Source organism: Oncorhynchus nerka, linkage group LG3, assembly GCF_034236695.1.
Source record: "Oncorhynchus nerka isolate Pitt River linkage group LG3, Oner_Uvic_2.0, whole genome shotgun sequence".
NCBI classification, from domain to species: Eukaryota; Metazoa; Chordata; class Actinopteri; order Salmoniformes; family Salmonidae; genus Oncorhynchus; species Oncorhynchus nerka.
Genome location: NC_088398.1, coordinates 87,452,611 through 87,473,763, shown reverse-complemented (window position 1 = coordinate 87,473,763; position 21,153 = coordinate 87,452,611).

The following is a 21,153-nucleotide window of genomic DNA, read 5'->3' as shown; positions in this document are numbered from 1 at the left end:
TGCCGCCCCAACGCTCTAACCACTAGGCTACCTGCCTCCCTTACACTCTAACCACTAGGCTACCTACCTCCCAAACACTCTAACCACTAGGCTACCTGCCTCCCCAACACTCTAACCACTAGGCTACCCGCCTCCCCTACACTCTAACCACTAGGCTACCTAGCTCCCCAACGCTCTAACCACTAGGTTACCTGCCACCCCAACACTCTAACCACTAGGCTACCCGCCTCCCCTACACTCTAACCACTAGGCTACCTGCCATCCCAACGCTCTAACCACTAGGCTACCTTTCTCCCCAACGCTCTAACCACTAGGTTACCTGCCACCCCAACGCTGTAACCACTAGGCTCCCTGCCACCCCAACAGTCTAACCACTAGGCTACCTGCCTCCCCAACGCTCTAACCACTAGGCTACCTGCCTCCCCAACGCTCTAACCACTAGGCTACCTGCCTCCCCAACGCTCTAACCACTAGGCTACCTGCCGCCCCAACGCTCTAGGTTACCTGCCTCCCCAACTCTATAACCACTAGGCTACCTGCCGCCCTAACTCTCTAACCACTAGGCTACCTGCCGCTCTAACCACTAGGCTACCTGCCGCTCTAACCACCAGGCTACCTGCCACTCTAACCACTAGGCAACCTGCCGCCCTATCGCTCTAACCACTAGGTTACCTGCCACCCCAACGTTCTAACCATTAGGCTACCTGCCGCCCCAACGCTCTAACCACTAGGCTACCTGCCGCTCTAACCACTAGGCTACCTGCCATCCCAACGTTCTAACCACTAGGCTACCTGCCTCCCCAACGCTCTAACCACTAGGCTACCTGCCTCCCCAACGCTCTAACCACTAGGCTACCTGCCGCTCTAACCACTAGGCTACCTGCCATCCCAACGTTCTAACCACTAGGCTACCTGCCGCTCTAACCACTAGGCTACCTGCCATCCCAACGTTCTAACCACTAGGCTACCTGCCTCCCCAACGCTCTAACCACTAGGCTACCTGCCGCTCTAACCACCAGGCTACCTGCCGCTCTAACCACTAGGCTACCTGCCATCGCAACGTTCTAACCACTAGGCTACCTGCCTCCCCAACACTCTAACCACTAGGCTATCTGCCACCCCAATGATCTAACCACTAGGTTACCTGCCACCCCAACGCTGTAACCACTAGGCTCCCTGCCACCCCAACAGTCTAACCACTAGGCTACCTGCCTCCCCAACGCTCTAACCACTAGGCTACCTGCCTCCCCAACGCTCTAACCACTAGGCTACCTGCCTCCCCAACGCTCTAACTACTAGGCTACCTGCCGCATCAACACTCTAACCACTAGGCTACCTGCCGCCCCAACGCTCTAACCACTAGGCTACCTGCCTCCCTTACACTCTAACCACTAGGCTACCTACCTCCCAAACACTCTAACCACTAGGCTACCTGCCTCCCCAACACTCTAACCACTAGGCTACCCGCCTCCCTACACTCTAACCACTAGGCTACCTAGCTCCCCAACGCTCTAACCACTAGGTTACCTGCCACCCCAACACTCTAACCACTAGGCTACCCGCCTCCCCTACACTCTAACCACTAGGCTACCTGCCATCCCAACGCTCTAACCACTAGGCTACCTTTCTCCCCAACGCTCTAACCACTAGGTTACCTGCCACCCCAACGCTGTAACCACTAGGCTCCCTGCCACCCCAACAGTCTAACCACTAGGCTACCTGCCTCCCCAACGCTCTAACCACTAGGCTACCTGCCTCCCCAACGCTCTAACCACTAGGCTACCTGCCTCCCCAACGCTCTAACTACTAGGCTACCTGCCGCATCAACACTCTAACCACTAGGCTACCTGCCGCCCCAACGCTCTAACCACTAGGCTACCTGCCTCCCTTACACTCTAACCACTAGGCTACCTAGCTCCCCAACGCTCTAACCACTAGGTTACCTGCCACCCCAACACTCTAACCACTAGGCTACCCGCCTCCCCTACACTCTAACCACTAGGCTACCTGCCTCCCCAACACTCTAACCACTAGGCTACCTGCCTCCCATACACTATAACCACTAGGCCACCTGCCTCCCCAACGCTCTAACCACTAGGCAACCTGCCGCCCCAACGCTCTAAGCACTAGGCTACCTGCCGCTCTAACCACTAGGTTACCTGCCGCTCTAACCACTAGGCTACCTGCCGCCCTATCGCTCTAACCACTAGGCTACCTGCCGCCCTATCGCTCTAACCACTAGGCTACCTGCCGGCCTATCGTTCTAACCACTAGGTTACCTGCCTCTCTAACCACTAGGCCACCTGCCGCTCTAACCACTAGATTAACTGCCTCCCAAACGCTCTAACCACTAGGCTACCTGCCGCCCCAACGCTCTAGGTTACCTGCCTCCCCAACTCTCTAACCACTAGGCTACCTGCCGCCCTAACTCTCTAACCACTAGGCTACCTGCCGCTCTAACCACTAGGCTACCTGCCGCTCTAACCACTAGGCTACCTGCCGCTCTAACCACCAGGCTACCTGCCACTCTAACCACTAGGCTACCTGCCGCCCTATCGCTCTAACCACTAGGCTACCTGCCACCCCAACGTTCTAACCATTAGGCTACCTGCCTCCCTAACACTCTAACCACCAGGCTACCTGCCGCCCCAACGCTCTAACCACTAGGCTACCTGCCGCTCTAACCACTAGGCTACCTGCCGCCCTATCGCTCTAACCACTAGGCTACCTGCCACCCCAACGTTCTAACCATTAGGCTACCTGCCTCCCTAACGCTCTAACCACCAGGCTACCTGCCGCCCCAACGCTCTAACCACTAGGCTACCTGCCGCTCTAACCACTAGGCTACCTGCCATCCCAACGTTCTAACCACTAGGCTACCTGCCGCTCTAACCACTAGGCTACCTGCCATCCCAACGTTCTAACCACTAGGCTACCTGCCTCCCCAACGCTCTAACCACTAGGCTACCTGCCGCTCTAACCACCAGGCTACCTGCCGCTCTAACCACTAGGCTACCTGCCATCCCAACGTTCTAACCACTAGGCTACCTGCCTCCCCAACACTCTAACCACTAGGCTATCTGCCACCCCAATGATCTAACCACTAGGTTACCTGCCACCCCAACGCTGTAACCACTAGGCTCCGTGCCACCCGAACAGTCTAACCACTAGGCTACCTGCCTCCCCAACGCTCTAACCACTAGGCTACCTGCCTCCCCAACGCTCTAACCACTAGGCTACCTGCCTCCCCAACGCTCTAACTACTAGGCTACCTGCCGCATCAACACTCTAACCACTAGGCTACCTGCCGCCCCAACGCTCTAACCACTAGGCTACCTACCTCCCAAACACTCTAACCACTAGGCTACCTGCCTCCCCAACACTCTAACCACTAGGCTACCCGCCTCCCCTACACTCTAACCACTAGGCTACCTAGCTCCCCAACGCTCTAACCACTAGGTTACCTGCCACCCCAACACTCTAACCACTAGGCTACCCGCTTCCCCTACACTCTAACCACTAGGCTACCTGCCTCCCCAACACTCTAACCACTAGGCAACCTGCCGCCCCAATGCTCTAAGCACTAGGCTACCTGCCGCTCTAACCACTAGGTTACCTGTCGCTCTAACCACCAGGCTACCTGCCGCTCTAACCACTAGGCTACCTGCCATCCCAACGTTCTAACCACTAGGCTACCTGCCGCTCTAACCACTAGGCTACATGCCATCCCAACGTTCTAACCACTAGGCTACCTGCCTCCCCAACGCTCTAACCACTAGGCTACCTGCCGCTCTAACCACCAGGCTACCTGCCGCTCTAACCACTAGGCTACCTGCCATCCCAACGTTCTAACCACTAGGCTACCTGCCTCCCCAACACTCTAACCACTAGGCTATCTGCCACCCCAATGATCTAACCACTAGGTTACCTGCCACCCCAACGCTGTAACCACTAGGCTCCCTGCCACCCGAACAGTCTAACCACTAGGCTACCTGCCTCCCCAACGCTCTAACCACTAGGCTACCTGCCGCCCTATCGCTCTAACCACTAGGTTACCTGCCACCCCAACGTTCTAACCACTAGGCTACCTGCCGCCCTATCGTTCTAACCACTAGGTTACCTGCCTCTCTATCGTTCTAACCACTAGGTTACCTGCCTCTCTAACCACTAGGCCACCTGCCGCTCTAACCACTAGATTAACTGCCTCCTCAACGCTCTAACCACTAGCCTACCTGCCGCCCCAGCGCTCTAACCACTAGCCTACCTGCCACCCCAACGCTCTAAACATTTGGCTACCTGCCGCCCCAACGCTCTAGGTTACCTGCCTCCCCAACTCTCTAACCACTAGGCTACCTGCCGCCCTAACTCTCTAACCACTAGGCTACCTGCCGCTCTAACCACTAGGCTACCTGCCGCTCTAACCACTAGGCTACCTGCCGCTCTAACCACCAGGCTACCTGCCACTCTAACCACTAGGCTACCTGCCGCCCTATCGCTCTAACCACTAGGCTACCTGCCATCCCAACGTTCTAACCACTAGGCTACCTGCCTCCCCAACGCTCTAACCACTAGGCTACCTGCCGCTCTAACCACCAGGCTACCTGCCGCTCTAACCACTAGGCTACCTGCCTCCCCAACACTCTAACCACTAGGCTATCTGCCACCCCAATGATCTAACCACTAGGTTACCTGCCACCCCAACGCTGTAACCACTAGGCTCCCTGCCACCCCAACAGTCTAACCACTAGGCTACCTGCCTCCCCAACGCTCTAACCACTAGGCTACCTGCCTCCCCAACGCTCTAACCACTAGGCTACCTGCCTCCCCAACGCTCTAACTACTAGGCTACCTGCCGCATCAACACTCTAACCACTAGGCTACCTGCCGCCCCAACGCTCTAACCACTAGGCTACCTGCCTCCCTTACACTCTAACCACTAGGCTACCTACCTCCCAAACACTCTAACCACTAGGCTACCTGCCTCCCCAACACTCTAACCACTAGGCTACCCGCCTCCCCTACACTCTAACCACTAGGCTACCTAGCTCCCCAACGCTCTAACCACTAGGTTACCTGCCACCCCAACACTCTAACCACTAGGCTACCCGCCTCCCCTACACTCTAACCACTAGGCTACCTGCCTCCCCAACACTCTAACCACTAGGCTACCTGCCTCCCCTACACTCTAACCACTAGGCCTCCTGCCTCCCCAACGCTCTAACCACTAGGCAACCTGCCGCCCCAATGCTCTAAGCACTAGGCTACCTGCCGCTCTAACCACTAGGTTACCTGTCGCTCTAACCACCAGGCTACCTGCCGCTCTAACCACTAGGCTACCTGCCGCCCTATCGCTCTAACCACTAGGCTACCTGCCGCCCTATCGCTCTAACCACTAGGTTACCTGCCACCCCAACGTTCTAACCACTAGGCTACCTGCCGCCCTATCGTTCTAACCGCTAGGTTACCTGCCTCTCTAACCACTAGGCCACCTGCCGCTCTAACCACTAGATTAACTGCCTCCCCAACGCTCTAACCACTAGCCTACCTGCCGCCCCCAACGCTCTAACCACTAGCCTACCTGCCACCCCAACGCTCTAACCACTTGGCTACCTGCCGCCCCAACGCTCTAGGTTACCTGCCTCCCCAACTCTCTAACCACTAGGCTACCTGCCACTCTAACCACTAGGCTACCTGCCGCCCTATCGCTCTAACCACTAGGTTACCTGCCACCCCAACGTTCTAACCATTAGGCTACCTGCCTCCCTAACGCTCTAACCACCAGGCTACCTGCCACCCCAACGCTCTAACCACTTGGCTACCTGCCGCCCCAACGCTCTAGGTTACCTGCCTCCCCAACTCTCTAACCACTAGGCTACCTGCCGCCCTAACTATCTAACCACTAGGCTACCTGCCGCTCTAACCACTAGGCTACCTGCCGCCCTATCGCTCTAACCACTAGGTTACCTGCCACCCCAACATTCCAACCATTAGGCTACCTGCCTCCCTAACGCTCTAACCACTAGCCTACCTGCCGCCCCAACGCTCTAACCACTAGCCTACCTGCCACCCCAACGCTCTAACCACTTGGCTACCTGCCGCCCCAACGCTCTAGGTTACCTGCCTCCCCAACTCTCTAACCACTAGGCTACCTGCCGTCCTAACTCTCTAACCACTAGGCTACCTGCCACTCTAACCACTAGGCTACCTGCCGCCCTATCGCTCTAACCACTAGGTTACCTGCCACCCCAACGTTCTAACCATTAGGCTACCTGCCTCCCTAACGCTCTAACCACCAGGCTACCTGCCGCCCCAACGCTCTAACCACTAGTCTACCTGCCGCTCTAACCACTAGGCTACCTGCCATCCCAACGTTCTAACCACTAGGCTACCTGCCTCCCCAACGCTCTAACCACTAGGCTACCTGCCTCCCCAACGCTCTAACCACTAGGCTACCTGCCGCTCTAACCACTAGGCTACCTGCCATCCCAACGTTCTAACTACTAGGCTACCTGCCTCCCCAACGCTCTAACCACTAGGCTACCTGCCTCCCCAACGCTCTAACCACTAGGCTACCTGCCTCCCCAACGCTCTAACTACTAGGCTACCTGCCGCATCAACACTCTAACCACTAGGCTACCTGCCGCCCCAACGCTCTAACCACTAGGCTACCTGCCTCCCTTACACTCTAACCACTAGGCTACCTACCTCCCAAACACTCTAACCACTAGGCTACCTGCCTCCCCAACACTCTAACCACTAGGCTACCCGCCTCCCCTACACTCTAACCACTAGGCTACCTAGCTCCCCAACGCTCTAACCACTAGGTTACCTGCCACCCCAACACTCTAACCACTAGGCTACCCGCCTCCCCTACACTCTAACCACTAGGCTACCTGCCTCCCCAACACTCTAACCACTAGGCTACCTGCCTCCCCTACACTCTAACCACTAGGCCTCCTGCCTCCCCAACGCTCTAACCACTAGGCAACCTGCCGCCCCAATGCTCTAAGCACTAGGCTACCTGCCGCTCTAACCACTAGGTTACCTGTCGCTCTAACCACCAGGCTACCTGCCGCTCTAACCACTAGGCTACCTGCCGCCCTATCGCTCTAACCACTAGGCTACCTGCCGCCCTATCGCTCTAACCACTAGGTTACCTGCCACCCCAACGTTCTAACCACTAGGCTACCTGCCGCCCTATCGTTCTAACCGCTAGGTTACCTGCCTCTCTAACCACTAGGCCACCTGCCGCTCTAACCACTAGATTAACTGCCTCCCCAACGCTCTAACCACTAGCCTACCTGCCGCCCCAACGCTCTAACCACTAGCCTACCTGCCACCCCAACGCTCTAACCACTTGGCTACCTGCCGCCCCAACGCTCTAGGTTACCTGCCTCCCCAACTCTCTAACCACTAGGCTACCTGCCACTCTAACCACTAGGCTACCTGCCGCCCTATCGCTCTAACCACTAGGTTACCTGCCACCCCAACGTTCTAACCATTAGGCTACCTGCCTCCCTAACGCTCTAACCACCAGGCTACCTGCCACCCCAACGCTCTAACCACTTGGCTACCTGCCGCCCCAACGCTCTAGGTTACCTGCCTCCCCAACTCTCTAACCACTAGGCTACCTGCCGCCCTAACTATCTAACCACTAGGCTACCTGCCGCTCTAACCACTAGGCTACCTGCCGCCCTATCGCTCTAACCACTAGGTTACCTGCCACCCCAACGTTCCAACCATTAGGCTACCTGCCTCCCTAACGCTCTAACCACTAGCCTACCTGCCGCCCCAACGCTCTAACCACTAGCCTACCTGCCACCCCAACGCTCTAACCACTTGGCTACCTGCCGCCCCCAACGCTCTAGGTTACCTGCCTCCCCCAACTCTCTAACCACTAGGCTACCTGCCGTCCTAACTCTCTAACCACTAGGCTACCTGCCACTCTAACCACTAGGCTACCTGCCGCCCTATCGCTCTAACCACTAGGTTACCTGCCACCCCAACGTTCTAACCATTAGGCTACCTGCCTCCCTAACGCTCTAACCACCAGGCTACCTGCCGCCCCAACGCTCTAACCACTAGTCTACCTGCCGCTCTAACCACTAGGCTACCTGCCATCCCAACGTTCTAACCACTAGGCTACCTGCCTCCCCAACGCTCTAACCACTAGGCTACCTGCCTCCCCAACGCTCTAACCACTAGGCTACCTGCCGCTCTAACCACTAGGCTACCTGCCATCCCAACGTTCTAACTACTAGGCTACCTGCCTCCCCAACGCTCTAACCACTAGGCTACCTGCCGCCCTAAGTCTCTAACCACTAGGCTACCTGCCGCTCTAACCACCAGGCTACCTGCCGCTCTAACCACTAGGCTACCTGCCGCCCTATCGCTCTAACCACTAGGCTACCTGCCGCCCTATCGCTCTAACCACTAGGTTACCTGCCACCCCAACGTTCTAACCACTAGGCTACCTGCCGCCCTATCGTTCTAACCACTAGGTTACCTGCCTCTCTAACCACTAGGCCACCTGCCGCTCTAACCACTAGATTAACTGCCTCCCCAACGCTCTAACCACTAGCCTACCTGCCGCCCCAACGCTCTAACCACTAGCCTACCTGCCACCCCAACGCTCTAACCACTTGGCTACCTGCCGCCCCAACGCTCTAGGTTACCTGCCTCCCCAACTCTCTAACCACTAGGCTACCTGCCGCCCTAACTCTCTAACCACTAGGCTACCTGCCGCTCTAACCACTAGGCTACCTGCCGCTCTAACCACTAGGCTACCTGCCGCTCTAACCACCAGGCTACCTGCCACTCTAACCACTAGGCTACCTGCCGCCCTATCGCTCTAACCACTAGGTTACCTGCCACCCCAACGTTCTAACCATTAGGCTACCTGCCTCCCTAACGCTCTAACCACCAGGCTACCTGCCGCCCCAACGCTCTAACCACTAGGCTACCTGCCGCTCTAACCACTAGGCTACCTGCCATCCCAACGTTCTAACCACTAGGCTACCTGCCTCCCCAACGCTCTAACCACTAGGCTACCTGCCTCCCCAACGCTCTAACCACTAGGCTACCTGCCGCTCTAACCACTAGGCTACCTGCCATCCCAACGTTCTAACCACTAGGCTACCTGCCTCCCCAACGCTCTAACCACTAGGCTACCTGCCGCCCTAACTCTCTAACCACTAGGCTACCTGCCGCTCTAACCACTAGGTTACCTGCCGCTCTAACCACCAGGCTACCTGCCGCTCTAACCACTAGGCTACCTGCCGCTCTAACCACTAGGCTACCTGCCGCCCTATCGCTCTAACCACTAGGCTACCTGCCGCCCTATCGCTCTAACCACTAGGTTACCTGCCACCCCAACGTTCTAACCACTAGGTTACCTGCCTCTCTAACCACTAGGCCACCTGCCGCTCTAGCCACTAGATTAAATGCCTTCCCAACGCTCTAACCACTAGCCTACCTGCCGCCCCAATGCTCTAACCACTAGCCTACCTGCCGCCCCAACGCTCTAACCACTAGGCTACCTGCCACCCCAACGCTCTAGGTTACCTGCCACCCCAACGCTGTAACCACCAGGCTCCCTGCCACCCCAACAGTCTAACCACTAGGCTACCTGCCACCCCAACGCTCTAGGTTACCTGCCACCCCAACGCTGTAACCACTAGGCTCCCTGCCACCCCAACAGTCTAACCACTAGGCTACCTGCCTCCCCAATGCTCTAACCACTAGGCTACCTGCCTCCCCAACGCTTTATCCACTAGACTACCTGCCTCCCAACATTCTAACCACTAGGCTACCTGCCGCCACTATGCTCTAACCACTAGGCTACCTGCCGCCCCTACGCTCTGACCACTAGGCTACCTGCCGCCTCTACACTCTAACCACTAGGCTACCTGCCGCCTCTACACTCTAACCACTAGTCTACCTGCCACCTCTACACTCTAACCACTAGGCTACCTGCCGCCCCTACACTCTAACCACTAGGCTATCTGCCGCCCCTACGCTCTGACCACTAGGCTACCTGCCGCCTCTACACTCTAACCACTAGGCTAAATGCCGCCCCTACGCTCTGACCACTAGGCTACCTGCCGCCTCTACACTCTAACCACTAGGCTACCTGCCGCCCCTCCGCTCTAACCACTAGGCTACCTGCCGCCCCTACGCTCTGACCACTAGGCTACCTGCCGCCCCTACACTCTAACCACTAGGCTACCTGCCGCCCCAACGCATAGTCAGAACTACCCGTCTGATTATTCCATATTTATACAGTTATACAGTAAGTTCATCATCAGTAATCAGTTGATAGTTTCAGATACCAGATTTCAGGTAGCCTATCCATTTGGCATGTAGCTAACTAAGCAAAGACGTTTAATTTAGTTGGCTCCATCAGAGATTTGGCTTTTGGAAAGACCTTGACATCAGCAAGTCCTTGTCCTGGTAAAGTTGTCAGTCGGACTTCTGTCATCACCACTATAGATGGCAAGAAAATCAAGTTCAAGTTTATCCCCAGAAAGTTAGCTTGTTAACCAGCCATTTTGACCCGATCTGGTAATAGCTGGCTAGCCAATTTGACGTGATCCATCAGCAGCGTGACTAAACACTGTTCAACAATGTTGAAAAGTGGATAATGTTAGCTAACTTTGCTAGGTAGGTCTGAGAAAGAAGTACATTAGGTCTATTTACCTCTGTTTAGCCTGTAACAAGTTTCTACCGGTAGCTTGTAAATATTATCAGCTAACAGTACATTAGCTAACAGTACATTAGCTGTCAGTACATTGGCTAACAGTACATTAGCTGTCAGTACATTGGTAAAATGTTCCCTTCTGCTGCTTGACAGGAAGAGCCCACAAAGGACAAGAAATGAACCTTAACCACTCTTTCTTGTCAGCTATAGTTCACTTTTATTTTATAACACTCACATATCCAATCAATGGTGGCCAATGTTGAGAGATATCGTCAGGCTACCCTCACGTATCTGAAATGACCATGAACAGCATGCAGTTACTGCTGTATAACTGATACAGCAGAATGTGGAATTATCTGACATTTGTAGTTCTATGCTCTTCCAGAGGTGATGATACCGAACACTCTGCACCGTATTGTGACGCTTTATTGATAACCTATTCTAACCATTCTAGCCAGTCTAAGGTTCGTTCCATTAAATGATTATTTTAAGTAGAAATCGTGTGCAAATATTGAATTTTAAAAGCCTGTTAATATTAAATGAAGTGCCCTTTAATAAAACGCACAGACGTCAATTCAATGTCTATTCCACATTGGTTGAACGTAACTTCACTGAAATTATGTTGAAAGTGAGTTGATTCAACCAGTGGGAGACCACATGGAAATTCAATAAATCTGCTTTTTTTTATATGAATAAAGACTTGCTAAAGTGCCAAAATGTTGCATTTTGACATGTCCCTCTGTACGCCTTTTGTGACTACTCGGAGGATTTAAACCCACTATCCCCAAAATGTCTCTAAATGTTCAGCATCATTGTAAAGCCCTAGTTATGTTATGTTGCTTTGACAGTCATTTCTGCTGATTTACTATTTATTTCATGTGATTAGTGATTAAATTTCCATGTTTAAAAAGAAAGTTAATTTTAAGGTCAACCCTGTTACTTGGACTGAACTCTCGTTTTATTCCTTAAGAGTCTGTTGACACATCCGTGCGTCAATCTACGTAAAGTAATAACACAGCCAGCAGCATACCACCCTGCATACCACCCTGCATACCACTGCTGGCTTGCTTCTGAAGATAAGCAGGGTTGGTCCTGGTCAGCAGCATACCACCCTGCATACCACTGCTGGCTTGCTTCTGAAGCTAAGCAGGGTTGGTCCTGGTCAGCAGCATACCACCCTGCATACCACTGCTGGCTTGGCTCTGAAGCTAAGCAGGGTCGGTCCTGGTCAGCAACATACCACCCTGCATACCACTGCTGGCTTGGCTCTGAAGCTAAGCAGGGTTGGTCCTGGTCAGTTCCTGGATGGGAGACCAGATGCTGCTGGAAGTGGTGTTGGAGGGCCAGAAGGAGGCACTCTTTCTTCAGGCCTTAAAAAATATCCCAATTCCCCAGGGTAGTGATTGAGGACACTGCCCTGTGTAGGGTGCTGTCTTTCGGGTGGGACGTTAAACGGGTGTCCTGATACTCTGAGGTCATTTATGATCGCATGGCACTGATTGTAAGTGTATGGGTGTCAACCCTGGTGTCCTGGCTAAATTCCCAATCTGGCCCTCAAACCATCACGGTCACCTAATAATTCCCAATTTACAATTGGCTCATTCATCCCCCTCCTCTCCCCTGTAACTATTCCCCAGGTCATTGCTGTAAATGAGAACGTGTTCCCAGTCAACTTACCTGATAAAATAACAGATAAATAAAAATAATAAAACCCATCAAAATCCGTCAGTTTAAACTAGAGACATCAGGTTGTTGTCATCCGCCTATGTCGACCTCTTCCATCTGCGGTGGAAGGTGGCTGAGCTACAGCTGTGTAGCTCACACCATGAGCCACCCTGAAGCGTCTGAACGGTTTGGCCTATAAAACTTTTGTGACTCCTCTATGGAAAGGGGAGACCCTGAAGGTAACCAATGGAAGTATGGAGATACTTTTGTTGGCACAAAACTAAGGGTTTAAATATGTCCTGAGCCTTCTTATATCTCCTAGACATAGGACAGACACTTCAAAACCTTATTCCTTCAGATTTATTTTTGGACTGTCTTTTTTTCCATTTATGAATGCGTAATTCAGTACATTTCTATGGGCTATAGTAGTAAATATTTCATTTTGATACCTAAAGGTGTACTACAATTCTAAATGAAATAGCTAAATGATGCATTGTATGAACATCCTAAAACAATTCCATATGTTAGCTTAGTATTTATCTTTTTACACTTTTCAAAAGGAACCCAATTGGTGGAATGACCCCTAAACATTCTAACCATTCTAAACATTCTAACCATTCTAAACATTCTAAACATTCTAAATGATCTAAACATCCATTTAAAAACCCAAACACTTTGGAGAGGTCTGAATTGTCAGCCAAATATTGAGGAGAGTTGGTGCTTTTGTTTTTGTCAGATGGGTTAAGAGATGATTGATTATTTTTCAGTGCGTTCTGAGTTTGGAGAATTACCTGTCAAGTGCATGTGTATACTTAAGAGCAGCAGTTTAACATCAGGACGACCCCACACAACTCCTGTAATATCTCACAACATCTCCAGTCTATCTCTGCTCCATGATCACAGGCATGTTATCATTCCAGAAGAGGATCATTTACTCTGTCACATAAGAGTAAATGATAATTCCCCTCTCTAATTAATGTTAATGGAAGCCATGAAGAGTCAGGCTGAGTGTCAGGAAGAGCCAGGAGGTGTCTGGACCGTGACAAAGTGATGTTAACAGCCTGCCAGCTTCACTAAACACTCCTGTTGTTATATATCTGTCCTGTATCTTCTATTGTTATCAGACACCTCTCCTATAACTCCTGTTGTTATATATCTGTCCTGTATCTTCTATTGTTATCAGACACCTCTCCTATAACTCCTGTTGTTATATACACTACCGTTCAAATGTTTGGGGTCACATAGAAATGTCCTTGTTTTTGAAAGAAAAGCACATTTTTGTCCATTAAAATAACATCAAATTGATCAGAAATACAGTGTAAACATTGTTAATGCTGTAAATTACTATTGTAGATGGAAACGGCTGGTTTTTAATGGAATATCTGCCTAGGCGTACAGAGGTCCATTATCAGCAACCGTCACTCCTGTGTTCCAATGGCACGTTGTGTTAACTAATCCAAGTTTATAATTTTAAAAGGCTAATTGATCATTAGAAAACCCTTTTGCAATTATGTTAGCACAGCTAAAAACTGTTGTGCTGATTAAAGAAGCAATAAAACTGGCCTTTAGACTAGTTGAGTATCTGGAGCATCCGCATTTGTGGGTTCGATTATAGGCTCAAAATGTCCAGAAACAAAGAACTTTCTTCTGAAACTCGTCAGTCTATTCTTGTTCTGAGAAATGAAGGCTATTCCATGTGAGAAATTGCCAAGAAACTGAAGATCTTGTACAACGCTGTGTACTATTCCCTTCACAGAACAGCGCAAACTGGCTCTAACCAGAATATAAAGAGGAGTGAGAGGCCCCGGTGCACAACTGAGCAAGAAGACAAGTACATTAGAGTGTCTAGTTTTAGAAACAGACACCTCACAAGTCCTCAACTGGCAGCTTCATTAAATGGTGCCCGCAAAACACCAGTCCTAACGTCAACAGTGAAGAGGCGACTCCGGGATGCTGGCCAAATGGATTATCTACAGTGAGCTCCAAAAGTATTGGGACAGTGACACGTTTCGTTGTTTTGTCTCTGTACTCCAGCACTTTGGATTTAAAATAATACAATGACTATGAGGTTAAAGTGCAGACTGTAGAAATTAATGGTAAATAATGTATTGTGTTATTTTGGAGTCAATTTAATTGTAAAGAAGAATAGAATATGTTTCTAAACACCTACATTAATGTGGATGATACCATGATTACGAATAATCCTGATAGAATCGTGATTAATGAGGAGTAAGAAAGTTACAGAAGTACAAATATCATACCCCCAAGACATGCTAACCTCTCACCATTACAATAACAGGAGATTAGCATTTTTTTGTGGGTATTCTATTTATGCCTCTAACTTTCTCACTCATCATTGTCAAGTGTTTGTCAAGTAAACTGGTCATCTCTGTATACCCGTCACAAGACCCACTGGTTGATGCATATTTATAAAACCCTCTCAGGTCTCACTCTCCCCTATCTGAGATATCTACTGCAGCCCTCGTCCTCCACATACAACACCCGTTCTGCCAGTCACATTCTGTTAAAGGTCCCCAAAGCACACACATCCCTGGGTCGCTCCACTTTTCAGTTCGCTGCAGCTAGCGACTGGAACGAGCTGCGACAAATACTCAAACTGGACAGTTTTATCTCAATTTCTTCACTCAAAGACTCAATCTGGACAGTTTTATCTCCATCTCTTCACTCAAAGACTCAATCATGGACACTCTTACTGACATTTGTGGCTGCTTCGCGCAATGTATTGTTGTCTCTACCTTCTTGCCCTTTGTGCTGTTGTATGTGTCAAATAATGTTTGTACCATGTTTTGTGCTGCTACCATGTTGTGCTGCAGCCATGTTGTGTTGCTACCATGTTGTTGTCATGATGTGCTGCTACCATGTTGTTGTCATGTTGTGCTGCTACCATGTTGTGCTGCTACCATGCTGTGTTGACATGTGTTGCTGCCTTGCTATGTGATTGTCTTGGGTTTCTCTTTATGTAGAGTTGTGTTGTCTCTCTAGTCATGATGTGCTGCTACCATGTTGTTGTCATGTTGTGCTGCTACCATGTTGTGTTGTCTCTCTAGTCATGATGTGCTGCTACCATGTTGTTGTCATGTTGTGCTGCAGCCATGCTGTGTTGTCTCTCTAGTCATGTTGTGCTGCTACCATGCTGTGTTGTCTCTCTAGTCATGTTGTGCTGCTACCATGTTGTGTTGTCTCTCTAGTCATGATGTGCTGCTACCATGCTGTGTTGTCTCTCTAGTCATGTTGTGCTGCTACCATGCTGTGTTGTCTCTCTAGTCATGTTGTGCTGCTACCATGTTGTTGTCATGTTGTGCTGCTACCATGCTGTGTTGCTACCATGTTGTTGTCATGATGTGCTGCTACCATGCTGTGTTGTCTCTCTAGTCATGTTGTGCTGCTACCATGCTGTGTTGTCTCTCTAGTCATGATGTGCTGCTACCATGTTGTTATCATGTTGTGCTGCTACCATGCTGTGTTGTCTCTCTAGTCATGATGTGTGTTTTATCCTGTATTTTATTTATGTTTAATCCCAGCCTTTTGCCCTTTAGTAGGCCGTCATTGTAAATAAGAATTTGTTCTAAAAATAGATACAAATAAATAAAGTGTTTAGAAACATATTCTATTCTTATTTAAAATAAAATGGACTTTAAAACTTCATTATTTACCTTTCCTTTCTATTGGCCACAACATAATATGAAACACAACCAAAGCAAACAGCAAATGTGTAGTCACAAGCTTGATGTACCAAATACTTAACATTTTACTACTTTTATACATAAAGTGAATTTGTCCCAATACTTTTGGTCACCTAAAATGGGGGGTGGGACTATGTACAAAAAGTGCTGTAATTTCTAAAAGATTCAACCAATATGGATGACAATAAACTCAAATTAAAGCTGATAGTCTGTAGTGTAACATCATAGTCATTGTATCATTTCAAATCCAAAGTCCTGGAGCACAGAGCCAAAACAACATCATTGTCCCAACACTTTTGGAGCTCACTGTATCAGTCCTGTACCTTCTGTTGTTATCAGCCACCTGTCCAGGAGTGTTACAATGGTATAATTTACCCAAACAGTCAGCATGTTGTATTAAAGTAAGAAATAGGAACAAAAAACGAGCAAATGTTTGTTTGGACTTGAAATTCTCCTAAGAGAATAAAAAAAATGTTTTTTTTTAAATGCCTTCGAGATTATAGAATATTTAGTTATTTAACAAGGCTAGGAAGTGATTTGATGTTAGCATTGTTGTATAGGTCTGCGGGGTGTCATGTGGTAGTGAGAGCCTCTGGTCTACCCTAATACTACACATCTGGACTGTTCTAATTGGCTGGGATTTACTGAGAACACATGGAGGTGATGAGGAGGAGGAACAGAGGGGTCGTCATGTGGTCAACCAGGTTTGGTCATCATAACAGAACCTGGGTTGGTCATAACAGAACCAGGGTTGGTCATCATAACAGAACCAGGGTTGGTCATCATAACAGAACCAGGGTTGGTCATAACAGAACCAGGGTTGGTCATCATAACAGAACCTGGGTTGGTCATAGCAGAACCAGGGTTGGTCATCATGACAGAATGGTTTAACCAGGGTTGGTCACCATAACAGAACCAGGGTTGGTCATCATAACAGAATGGTTTAACCAGGGTTGGTCACCATAACAGAACCAGGGTTGGTCAACATAACAGAACCAGGGTTGGTCATCATAACAGAACCAGGGTTGGTCATCATAACAGAACCAGGGTTGGTCATCATAACAGAACCAGGGTTGGTCACCATAACAGAACCAGGGTTGGTCATCATAACAGAATGGTTTAACCAGGGTTGGTCATAACAGAACCAGGGTTGGTCATCATAACAGAACCAGGGTTGGTCATCATAACAGAACCAGGGTTGGTCACCATAACAGAACCAGGGTCGGTCATCATAACAGAACCAGGGTTGGTCATCATAACAGAACCTGGGTCGGTCATCATAACAGAACCTGGGTTGGTCATCATAACAGAACCAGGGTTGGTCATCATAACAGAACCAGGGTTGGTCATCATAACAGAACCAGGGTTGGTCATCATAACAGAACCTGGGTTGGTCACCATAACAGAACCAGGGTTGGTCATCATAACAGAACCTGGGTCGGTCACCATAACAGAACCAGGGTTGGTCATCATAACAGAATGGTTTAACCAGGGTTGGTCACCATAACAGAACCAGGGTTGGTCACCATAACAGAACCAGGGTTGATCACCATAACAGAACCTGGGTTGGTCATCATAACAGAACCAGGGTTGGTCATCATAACAGAATGGTTTAACCAGGGTTGGTCACCATAACAGAACCAGGGTTGGTCATCATAACAGAATGGTTTAACCAGGGTTGGTCATCATAACAGAACCAGGGTTGGTCATCATAACAGAACCAGGGTTGATCATCATAACAGAACCAGGGTTGGTCACCATAACAAAATGGTTTAACCAGGGTTGGTCACCATAACAGAACCAGGGTTGGTCACCATAACAGAACCAGGGTTGGTCACCATAACAGAATGGCTTAACCAGGGTTGGTCACCATAACAGAACCAGGGTTGTTCATCATAACAGAACCAGGGTTGGTCACCATAACAGAATGGTTTAACCAGGGTTGGTCACCATAACAGAACCAGGGTTGGTCATCATAACAGAATGGTTTAACCAGGGTTGGTCACCATAACAGAACCAGGGTTGGTCACCATAACAGAACCAGGGTTGATCACCATAACAGAACCTGGGTTGGTCATCATAACAGAACCAGGGTTGGTCATCATAACAGAATGGTTTAACCAGGGTTGGTCACCATAACAGAACCAGGGTTGGTCATCATAACAGAATGGTTTAACCAGGGTTGGTCATCATAACAGAACCAGGGTTGGTCATCATAACAGAACCAGGGTTGATCATCATAACAGAACCAGGGTTGGTCACCATAACAAAATGGTTTAACCAGGGTTGGTCACCATAACAGAACCAGGGTTGGTCACCATAACAGAACCAGGGTTGGTCACCATAACAGAATGGCTTAACCAGGGTTGGTCACCATAACAGAACCAGGGTTGTTCATCATAACAGAACCAGGGTTGGTCACCATAACAGAATGGTTTAACCAGGGTTGGTCACCATAACAGAACCAGGGTTGGTCATCATAACAGAATGGTTTAACCAGGGTTGGTCACCATAACAGAACCAGGGTTGGTCACCATAACAGAACCAGGGTTGGTCATCATAACAGAACCAGGTTTGGTCATCATAACAGAACCAGGGTTGGTCATCATAACAGAACGGTTTAACCAGGGTTGATCATCATAACAGAACCAGGGTTGGTCAACATAACAGAACCAGGGTTGGTCACCATAACAGAACCAGGGTTGATCATCATAACAGAACCAGGTTTGGTCATCATAACAGAACCAGGGTTGGTCATCATAACAGAACGGTTTAACCAGGGTTGATCATCATAACAGAACCAGGGTTGGTCAACATAACAGAACCAGGGTTGGTCATCATAACAGAACCAGGGTTGATCATCATAACAGAACCAGGGTTGGTCACCATAACAGAACCAGGGTTGGTCATCATAACAGAACCAGGGTTGGTCATCATAACAGAACCAGGGTTGATCATCATAACAGAACCAGGGTTGGTCATCATAACAGAACCAGGGTTGGTCATAACAGAACGGTTTAACCAGTGTTGATCATCATAACAGAACCAGGGTTGGTCAACATAACAGAATGGTTTAACCAGGGTTGGTCATCATAACAGAACCTGGGTTGGTCATCATGACAGAACCAGGGTTGGTCACCATAACAGAACCTGGGTTGGTCATCATAACAGAACCAGGGTTGGTCAACATAACAGAATGGTTTAACCAGGGTTGATCATCATAACAGAACCAGGGTTGGTCAACATAACACAACCAGGGTTGGTCATCATAACAGAACCAGGGTTGATCATCATAACAGAACGGTTTAACCAGTGTTGATCATCATAACAGAACCAGGGTTGGTCATCATAACAGAACCAGGGTTGGTCAACATAACAGAACCAGGGTTGGTCAACATAACAGAACGGTTTAACCAGGGTTGGTCATCATAACAGAACGGTTTAACCAGGGTTGGTCACCATAACAGAATGGTTTAACCAGGGTTGGTCACCATAACAGAACCAGGGTTGGTCACCATAACAGAATGGTTTAACCAGGGTTGGTCATCATAACAGAACCAGGGTTGATCATCATAACAGAACGGTTTAACCAGTGTTGATCATCATAACAGAACCAGGGTTGGTCATCATAACAGAACCAGGGTTGGTCATCATAACAGAACCAGGGTTGGTCATCATAACAGAACCAGGGTTGGTCATCATAACAGAACCAGGGTTGGTCACCATAACAGAACCAGGGTTGGTCATCATAACAGAACCAGGGTTGGTCATCATAACAGAACCAGGGTTGGTCATCATAACAGAACCAGGGTTGGCCATAACAGAACCAGGGTTGGTCATCATAACAGAACCAGGGTTGGTCATAACAGAACCAGGGTTGGTCATAACAGAACCAGGGTTGGTCATAACAGAACCAGGGTTGATCATCATAACAGAACCAGGGTTGGTCATAACAGAACGGTCAACCAGGGTTGAAAAAGGGTTGAAAAAAAGGAAAGGGATACCTAGTCAGTTGTTCAACGGAATTCATTCAACTGAAATGTGTCTTCCACATTTAACCCCTCTGAGTGGTGCGGGGGGCTGCCTTACAATCAACATCTACGTCAACGGCGCCCGGGGAACAGTGGGTTAACTGCCTTATTCAGGGGAACAGTGGGTTAACTGCCTTGCTCAGGGGAACAGTGGGTTAACTGCCTTGCTCAGGGGAACAGTGGGTTAACTGCCTTGCTCAGGGGAACAGTGGGTTAACTGCCTTGCTCAGGGGAACAGTGGGTTAACTGCCTTATTCAGGGGAACAGTGGGTTAACTGCCTTGCTCAGGGGAACAGTGGGTTAACTGCCTTGCTCAGGGGAACAGTGGGTTAACTGCCTTGCTCAAGGGAACAGTGGGTTAACTGCCTTGTTCAGGGGAACAGTGCGTTAACTGCCTCGCTCAAGGGAACAGTGGGTTTACTGCCTTGCTCAAGGGAACAGTGGGTTAACTGCCTTGCTCAGGGGAACAGTGGGGTAACTGCCTCGCTCAGGGGAACAGTGGGTTTACTGCCTTGCTCAAGGGAACAGTGGGTTAACTGCCTTGTTCAGTGGAACAGTGTGTTAACTGCCTTGTTTAGGGGAACAGTGGGTCAACTGCCTTGCTCAGGGGAACAGTGGGTTAACTGCCTTGTTCAGGGGAACAGTGGGTTAACTGCCTTGTTCAGGAGAACAGTGGGTTAACTGCCTTGCTCAGGGGCAGAACAGCTGTTTTTTACCTTGTCAGCTTGGGGATTCAGCTTGGGGATACCATGTTGATCATGTTGTGGTTATTCTAACAGGACCAGGGTTGAACAAGAGTTGGTGATATTGTAACCAGGGTTGGTAATATTGTGACCAGGGCTGGTGATATTGTAACCAGGGTTGGTCATATTGTGACCAGGGCTGGTAATATTGTAACCAGGGTTGGTCATATTGTGACCAGGGCTGGTAATATTGTAACCAGGGTTGGTCATATTGTGACCAGGGTTGGTGATATTGTAACTAGGGTTGGTAATATTGTGACCAGGGTTGGTGATATTGTGAAGAGGGTTGGTAATATTGTAACCAGGGTTGG